The following is a 9,916-nucleotide window of genomic DNA, read 5'->3' as shown; positions in this document are numbered from 1 at the left end:
CCTATGTAGCGCTTTAGATCTCAAAGCGCTATGGTGGGTGCAGCAGTTATAACTCATGAAATATGGGGTGCAACTCACAAGGAGGTCGCAGGTTTGAGTGCACATTGGTTGCAATCGAACTCCTAAGATGATGGGCTGTGTGTATCCATTATCAGCACTCAGTCTTCGCTGAGTGATCTTGTTTTGTTGTTGTGTCAATGCTTTGCTGTGCCTGTTTGACTTACAACGTTTTTTCTCTTTCTCCAAACTCAATGTTTGTGTTCCTTTATTTTGAGATGCTTTTAGTATTACTGTCACACGGTTTACAGCCTTTACGACGCGGCTGTTACACCGCGTGCCGTTACAACGTGGTTTCTTCAACGCAAGTCGTTACCAGGACTTGCGCTGGAGGGCGCTGCAGGACAAGGAATTTTTTAATTTACTATCCAACACCTTCCCTACTGTACGTAGGCTGGTGTTAGAATAGTAAATTAAAAAATTCCTAAGTCCGCAGCCCTCCAACGCAAGTCGTGGTAACGACTTGCGTTGAAAAAAACGCGTTGTAACGGCACGCGGTGTAAAAGCAAGCGTTGTAAAGCCGTACATTCTGTCACACACAACCACACACACAATCACAACCACACACAACCACACACACAACAACACGCACAACCACACACACAACCACACACACCCACAACCACACAACCACACACACACACAACCACACACACACACACACAACCACACACACACAACCACACACACACACAACTACACACACAACCCCACACACAACCACACACACAACCACACACACAACCACAATACTACCCACAACCTCAACCACACACACAACCACACATACAACCACACACAACCACACACACACAACCATACCCAACCACACAGAACCACAAACACACCCACCCACGCACACCACACACACAACCACACGCACACACAAATAAACGCACACAAACACACCCAACCATCCAACCAGACACACACAACCACACAATCACAACCACACACACAACCCCACACACACACACAACCACACACACAACCACACACACACACAGCCACACACACACAACCACACACACACAACCACACACAGAACCCAACACACACACAACCACATGCACGCCATACACACAACCACACACACACACAACCACACGCAACCACACCCACAACCACACACACAACCACACATACAACCACACATACAAACACACAACCACACACCCTCACACAACCACACACACAACCACACCCACAACCACACACTCACACACAACCACACACATAACCACACACAACCACACACACAACCACACACACACACTCACACAGCCACACACACACACACAACCATACACACATACACAACCACATACACAACCACACACACACAACCACACACACACAACCACACACACACAACAACACACACACACAACCACACACCAGAACACAACCAACCACACATCCGAGCCCTCCACAACGCCCTGTTTTTTTGGCTGTCAGCTGTGAAAAGGAGACCAATATTGCTCCCGTTTTTATTATTCTGTATCCTCAGTTCAATTCTGGGGTGCTTTTTCAATGTGTTGCTAGTTCATTGCGAATCTTACCGTTACTAATTCAAATTGTGTTAGCTTTGGCTTATTTGCAATGCAAACTTTATCTCAATAAGTTGCTGTAACAAACTGCAAGTCCGCTACGGAAGCCCGTTCACTTGCTAATTATTTACCACATAAGGTTGCAAGACCATTAAGTGTATTTTTCAGGATTTTGAATAGTGTCTTGTTTGAAGCTGTTACTCTCTCCTGCGCACCCCACTCCTGTACTAAGGTTACGAGTGACTTGGCACCCGCCTTTCAGAGGTTCTTGCATCCACCCAAGTCTGGCCTGGCACTGGTGCGTCCCAGCCTGGCACACACCGGGTGATGATCTCCGCACCTCCTTCTAGACCCCATCTCACTACTGTTTGCAGTCTGTCACTCACACCTCACCTCCCTGGCACTCACCCTTCACCCCTCAGGCCTGGCAGTCACTCCTCGCACCTGGCACTCATCCTTCTTCCTCTCTGGCATTCAGCATTGACTCTCTGTGACACTCAACTGTCACCTCCATGACACTCACCCTCGACCCTCCTGGTACTGATACTTCCCCTCCCTGGCACATATCCTTCACCTCCCTGACATTCACCCATGTCCCTCCTGGCATTCACTTCTCGCCCCCTTGGCACTCACTCTTCACCTCCATGGCACTAGCCCTTCATCCCCCTGGCCTGGAAGCTACCCTTCACCCCTTGCACTCACCCTTCCCCTCCCTGGCACTCACCTCTGACCCTCCTGACTCTTACATCTCACCTCCATGACACTCAACCTTCATTTCCCTGGCACTCACCCTTCATCCCCCTGACCTGGCACTCAACCTTCACCTCCGTGGCACTAGCCCTTCACCCCCCCTTGCCTGGCAGCTACACCTCACCCCTGTCACTCATACTTCCTGTTCTCGGCACTCACCCTTCCCCTCCCTGGCAATCACCCTTGACCCTCCTGACTCTTACGTCTAATCTCCCTGGTACTCACTCCTCACCTCTCTGGCACTCACCCTTCACCCCCATGGCCTGACAGTCACCCTTGTCCCTCCTGGCATTCACTCCTCTCCTCCCGGCCACTCACCCTTGACCCTCCTGGCACTAGCCCGGTGTCCCCCAAGAACATAAAAATAACAAGCATTAGCATAGCCAATAGGTCTCGCCTTTGGGACCTTATAAGTGTTTAGCCACGCAACAGTTGATGTTGTTGCAGCAAGGATATTGTGCTGCATAACTAAATACTTAGAAGGTCCCAAAAGCGAAACCTATTGGCTATGCCAATGCTTGTTATGAGAGCGAATCGGCCCAGAGCATTAAGGGGGGAGAGCGTGAGGTTAAGAGAATGTGTGAGCTCTGGTTACATCAACATATGAAGCCTTAGGTTCATATGGATATCAAGTTGCCAGCCCAACACTGCATTATCACCTCGTCAAGGGCTGGAACCCGAGGTGTTCCCAAACATGTGTAGAATTTCTAATACACAAGGGCTTTACACTAGAGCTTTGGTCAGGAAAAAAAGGAAGTCATCCACGTACAGGGCAATTCTGTCCTAAATTGTTTCACTCCATCTCCATCCCCGCAGCTGAGCATGACAGCGAATCACTCAGGCCAGGGGCCAGGGGCTCTATAGCCAGTTTGAAAAGGAGAGGGTAAAGAGGGCAGCTTTACCTAGTCAGGAGTCTAATCGGAAATTCCCGGAATAACACGCCATTGATGAAGACCTGTGCTGAGGGCCGCAAGAAGGATGCCAACCAGCTGAAGAAATGAAGCACTGAAAACCTATGTACAGCAGCACCTCGTCGAGAGTATCCACAGTATTGAAGTCTTTTTCAAAGTTTACCCCTATTAAAGCTGTCTTTTCCCGATGTCCTGAACATTGGCCTGGGCTGCATGCACTCAATGGATACAGTATCTTGTGTTTCGATTGGGTATTGGAAAATATCCCTCTCTGAAGGGTCACCCCAAACATTTTGCCTTCCTCCTCCTCTTTTTCTGACATCAGTTTTGTTGTGTTTTAGTACTCTGGGCACTTTATCACTGTTAACCAGCGCTAAAGTGGATGTGCTGTCCCCCTAAACATTGTTTAATGGACGCATCCACAATTGTCATATTTCTTTGACTTATAAGACCCTAGTAACATGCACTACCTGTGCCCAGTGTCTGTAAATTTATTTCTACTAGTGGGCCTGCAGCACTGAGTGTGCCACCCACTTAAGTAGCCCTTTAAAACATGGCTCAGGCCTCACAGCCTGGAGAAGTGTGGCTCAATGGTTAGAGCGGCAGACCCTGATGCAGAGGTCTAGCCCGGGACCAGGGTTCAATTCCCCGCCTCGGCGGGTCTTGGGCTCAAAAATTCCACGGACCTGATCATTCTCGCCTCAGTGTCTATTCCAATCATGGAGTGCCACTCTGCAACTCTGGGCAATAGCTTGCTTAATCTCCACAACGGCCCCCACAACGCTAAGGATGCCTGGCCTCCACCTTGGGGGTGCCCAGGAGTGGACACCTCACAGGGAAAGCCAGGATGGGTTCCACAGCGGTATTCGTACAAGCGCCTTGAGACCCTTGCGGGTGAGTAGTGCGCTATACAAGTATCAATTTACAATTCTTTACAATTTTACACTGCAAAGCATGTGTGTGCAGTTTACACGGTCATGTCGACTTGGCATTTAAAACCCCTTGCCAAGCCTTAAACTCCCTTTTTATATATAGGTCACCCCTAATGTAGCCTATAGGGCATGGTGCTGTGTAAGTAAAAGGCAGTCAGGACACATACTTCTAAGTTTTACATGTCCTGGTAGTGAAAAACTCCCAAATGCATTTTTCACTATTGTGCAGTCTACCCCCCTCCCCCCATAGTTTAACATTGAAGATTTTGTATTACATCTAATAAGCATAATTCCCAACTGAAAAGAAGGGAAGCTGTCATGTTTAGTGCCTATATAATTGTAATTATAAATCCTCATTAATGGTAAAATTGAATTTATCATTACAATTTTTTCAAATGCACTTTTAAAAGAAGGCATTTTTCAGCTTTTAGTACTGCATGCCTGATGCCTGTTTCTAATACACGTCTTTAGTGGGCAACAGCTGGACCTTGTGCATTCCCTCTAAACAGCCACACACAAAGGGTGCTTAGGTATGACTCATGGGCCATCCACATCCTAATGGGCATCCTGGGCAGGAGGGGAGGGAAGAGCTGTGCACAGCTTCACACTTACACCTGAATAAGCGGTGTCCTGTTCCCACACAAAGGACTGCTTAACCCCCTATAGTGAGTTTGGAGTCAGGGCAGGAAGGGAGGAACTCTGTGCCCTTCAGTGCCCCTCTTTGAAGTCTCCCCCACTTTAAAGGCACCATTAAGTTTAAGATCTGGACTTCTGACCCTACTAACTCAGTACACTGCTGGACCTGTGGATACTCTGGCAGGAAGAAGGCCTGCTGTGCTTTTCAGCTGGACTGCTGCGCTTGAAGAACCGCTTTTCTGCTGTGCTGACCTACCTGCTGCCCTCCTTGCTTGGGTGAGAAGGACTGGACCTGCACCACTTGAATCCATAGTGACTTGAAGGGGTCGCTGGCTTGCCTCCTGATTGAAGACTCAGGGACATAAAAGACTTCCAACTTACCTGCTACAGCACCTAGACTTTGCTGAGAGTTTTGCCCTGCCAAGTGGTTCCTATCCAATCCTGGAACCTTGGAAGTGGATAAAGTTGCACTGCAACTAAAATCCACACATCAAGGCTGTTGTACCCCTCGGAACCGGATCATTCTCATCAACACAGATGCATCGCTGCTACTCCATGGATATTGCAGATCTCCGACTTGGTGCGGCTCGGAGCTGACGCATCACCTACATTCTAAAGATCAACGCCGATGCATCTCCTCCTTTGCTACTTGCACCTCGATGTCTATGCAACTGCGAACCAAGGTACTGTTTTAGCGGGCCAAGGCTGGTCCCTGTACCCGACCCATGTTCCGTCACGTTCGGCCTGAACGTTTGGGTTTGACCCAGTCTAGCACAACCAGAAAGCCCTAGTTGGCACTTTATGCTTTTAAGCACAACATTTCGAGATATTCTTTAAAAAAATCATAACTCCAGTTTTACTTATTCGATTTAAGTCATTTAAATCTTGATTTGTCCATTAAATGAAGCTCTATTTTCTAACCAGGTGTGGAAGCTTTCTGTGTGGTGTTTTCACTGTTTTACCATTTGAAGTGCTGCACAAATCCTTTAAACATTGCCTCTTACGTTAAGCCTGACAGTTCTATGCCAAGCTACCAGAGGGTTAGAACTGGTTAATTTAGGGTGTGTATCTGACTTACTCTCACTAGGATTGTGGTACCTGCTCGGCATCAATCAATCAATAAAATAGCATTTGTAAAGCGCAACACTGTCATCCCAAGGGGTATCGGGCGCAGTGTCTCAGTTGAAAAGCCAGGTCTTGAATCTCTTTCTGAAGTCTGCCAGCAAGGGGGCTGTACGGAACTGAAGGGAAAGATCATTCCAGGTCTTGGCAGTGGCCACCGCTGAAGCTGCGATGGATGCGGGGGGTGCGAAAGAGGAAGAGCACAGGTGTCTAGCGGGTTGCTGGAAGCTCAGTCGATGGTTGAGAAAGGCAGATCCTAGGTTGTGGAGGGCTTTGTAGGCGTGCATGATGATCTTGAATTGGCATCTTTTCTGGATGGGGAGCCAGTGTAGGTCTTTCAGGAGGGGGGTGGTGTGGGTTCGTTTGGGGAGGTCCAGAATGAGTCTGGCTGCAGTGTTCTGTGTGGTCTGGAGTCTTATGAGGAGCTGGGTTGAGATGCCGCTGTAGTGGGTGTTGCCGTAGTCGAGGTAGCTGGTGATGAGGGCCTGTGTGGACTTTCAGGTGTTCTGAAAATTCTGCAAAGCTTGCAAAGTGTGTTAAAGCACGATGAGACAACTGCGTTAACTTGTCGTTTCATGGTCAATTCGCAGTCGAGGATGATGCAGAGGTTGTGTGCGCGGTCGGTAGCTGTCGGTCTGAGTTCTGCCACCTGCCAGTTGTGGTCTGATGCAGAGATATTCTTTCGGAAGATCAATACTTCAGTTTTGTCAGAGTTGACTTAGAGGCAGTTGTGGCTCATCCATTTGGCTATTTTGGTTAAGTGTTGCAGAATTTGGTTTTGGCATTGGAGGGGTTCTTGGTAAGCGGGAGGATCATCTGCATAGGAGATTATGTTGAGTCAGTGTGATCTGATGACATCTGCAAGGGGGGCATGAAGACGTATTGATTCGAGTGGATCAATGTAACCAGGACCAGTTGTAGTCTGTTTGCTAGAATCTGGACATAAATCTTAACATCAGCATTAATCAGGTGTATAGGGTGATGGGAGACATACTCTGAGGCTGGTTGGTCCGACTTAGCAATAACCACAATAGTGGCTAGGTCAAGCTTTGGTGGAAAGGACCCTTTTTCTATGGCCTGCCTGTAGAGCCACAGTAGATGCAGGGCGGAAATGTCACCAAGCTTGGATTAATATTCGAGGGTAAATCCATACTGGGTCCAGGGACTTCCCAGACTTCAGATCATGAATGGCTGCAAGAACCAAACCCTCGACGATGGTTGAATCCAACACCACATGCTTGCTACAATTAAACAGAAGAGGGGCATATCAGACAAAAGAGGCTGCATGAGTTTGCAGAAAGGCCAAGACTGCTGAGCATATAGTTCCTCGTAATAGTCTGAAAACTTGTTCGCAATTGCCGTAGGAACAGTCACTGGGGACCCAGTCGAATCATCAATCAAGGGAATGAACCGCGAGGTGGAATCCTGGTGGCAAGCCTGTTGAGGAGATTACCACTTTTGTCTCCAAGTTCATAATTCCATTGTATGACGGGTCGAAAGTCTCACTTTATAAATACTGTTTGATTGATGATTGAATGCACACCAGCATTTTCGAGACTCGTGAAAAGCTAGTTGGAATGATGAAGAACTGTGTGGAAAACAACGTAAGATGGTAAAAGGAAATATGGGGAGGAATGGTGGACGGCGACAATTGTGGTGATGAATGAGTGGTGGTAGGTTGAGTTTGACAAGAGGATTGAAAAAGATAAGATTCCAGTTAGGTCTTGGAAATTATGTGCGGGTGATCTGTATTTTGCCTTATTTTGTTTTTCACGAGGGGGGTTGCTGGACATGTTACTTGAATTTGTATATATCCAATGTCAAGGAGAGGAGATATGCTATGCTTTCAAGACAGTGAGAGAATGTGTATGTGTTTTCTGTATTGTGTTGATTGTGTTGAGGGTGTCCGTTGGTAGTGGACAGTCGCTGTGCGCACCAAACCGGGTATTACGCTTAATAAAGTCTCTTTGGTTAATCATTGAGGCATCCATTGTTCTTCACACCATTTCACTCATTGAATCATATAAATCTTTAAATTCCCATCTCCAGGTCATGCTCTAGTCCACATCTTTCTCTTGAATCTTCAGGCCCTTCTTACTTTCTGGGCTTGTTTTTGGAGTGAGATCCTCTATAACAAGTGTTTCTTTTGCTTCATGCCAGACCTATACCTGAATACGAAGACACTGGAACACACCACTGTGCTCTTATTGTGAATCAGCAGAGATGCCGTAAAGGGTACTTGAACCAAGCCATTATTCATCTTGAATTCCAATGCCTTTGCAAGGAGCTGATTCTGCTCTGTGACATTTCCAGTCCATCTTTGCTTCAGCTTTGTAAATTAATACCATCATACATTGATGTTCTCCATGTAGATATTTCATGTGAACTCAAAACAAAGCCCTCTTAACATACACTCGGTGTCTCATATATGTTAAGCCCTTAGCATCTTCCTAGTGTCAATTCTATGCAGTTTGCTCAATTTATGTCTACCCCAGTCGGCTATTTAGATCCATGAGGTGATACCATGGGGTACAGTACTGCTCAGATGTCAACTTATACCCGATTCGGCTGTGTATGCGTTATTGCCAATTTATTATTATTATTTATTTCTGGTGTTGTGTCGTGCTAACAGCAGAGATGGAGCCAATCGACGTTTGTGCCTATGGGTAACGAACTTGCGTAACATTACTATGGATGATTTTAGTGCAATGTTTTACTTAGCATAAACCATTACTTTGCAAGTTTTAACTGCACATGCATTTATAGCGCAAATGGTTATAAATGTACTATGGTTTATGCTAATTAAAAACATCGCACTAAAATCATGGTTACACTATACTACCTTACACTACCTAAACACCACTACACTACCCTAAACCCTAATACACTACCCCCTACACCTTTTCCCCTTCCTGGACACTACACTCTAACACTACACTTCACGGACCCCCCCAACACTACCCTAAACCCTAAAACACTACCCTACATGACACAAACAATACTACCCTAAACCCTAAAACACTACCCTACACGACACAAACACCACTACCCTAAACCGTAAAACACTACCCCCTGCACGGCCCTCACCCTTCTCCCAGTCCTCTCCATACACTACAACACTACCCTGCACGACACCCCAACACTACCGTAAACCCTAAAACACTACCCTACACAAACACCACAACACTACCCTAAAACACTACCCCTTGCACGACTCTCACACTTCCCCAGTCCGCTCTATACACAACAACACTACCCTGCACGACAACCCAACACTATCCTAAAGCCTAAAACACTACACCCTGCACAACCCTCCCCGACACCCAGTCCTGTGCCTACACCCAAACACTACCCTGCACGACATCCCAACACTACACTAAACCCTAAAACACTAACCTACACTACACTAACACAGCAACACTACCCTAAACCCTAAAACACTACCCCCAGCACGACCCTGCCCTTATCCACAGTCCAGTCCCTACACTGAAACACTACCCTGCATGACCCCCCAAACTTCCCTAATCCATAAAACACTACCCTACACTACACAAACACCACATCACTACTCCCCAACACTACCCTTCACGACCCCGACACTACCCTGAACTCAAATACACTACTCTACACTACTCAAACATAACCCTACAACCTAAAAGACTACCCCTGCACGACCCCAAAAAACTACACTTACCTCTCTCTCCTCCGGCTTCTAGCGGCTTCCAGCAACGTCAGATCTGCACGTCGTTGTATGGAAACTGAAGCGCCTTCCAAACAACGATTTTTACCTTCAAACTCAATCAATGTCTTGCCTATGGCCCACCTTACTCACCCCACCAAGTGCCAGGGGTGTATTGTATTACAATGTTTGAGGGCTCTTCACACAACTATCAAAGTCTCCTGAGCCTTTTTATGTTTTTTAAGTTTGTGTCATTTGTATTTTTAATCTGCACCTTTG

Source organism: Lissotriton helveticus, chromosome 5_1 (assembly GCF_964261635.1).
Source record: "Lissotriton helveticus chromosome 5_1, aLisHel1.1, whole genome shotgun sequence".
Classification (NCBI taxonomy): domain Eukaryota; kingdom Metazoa; phylum Chordata; class Amphibia; order Caudata; family Salamandridae; genus Lissotriton; species Lissotriton helveticus.
Note: the sequence above shows the minus strand (reverse complement) of the source record.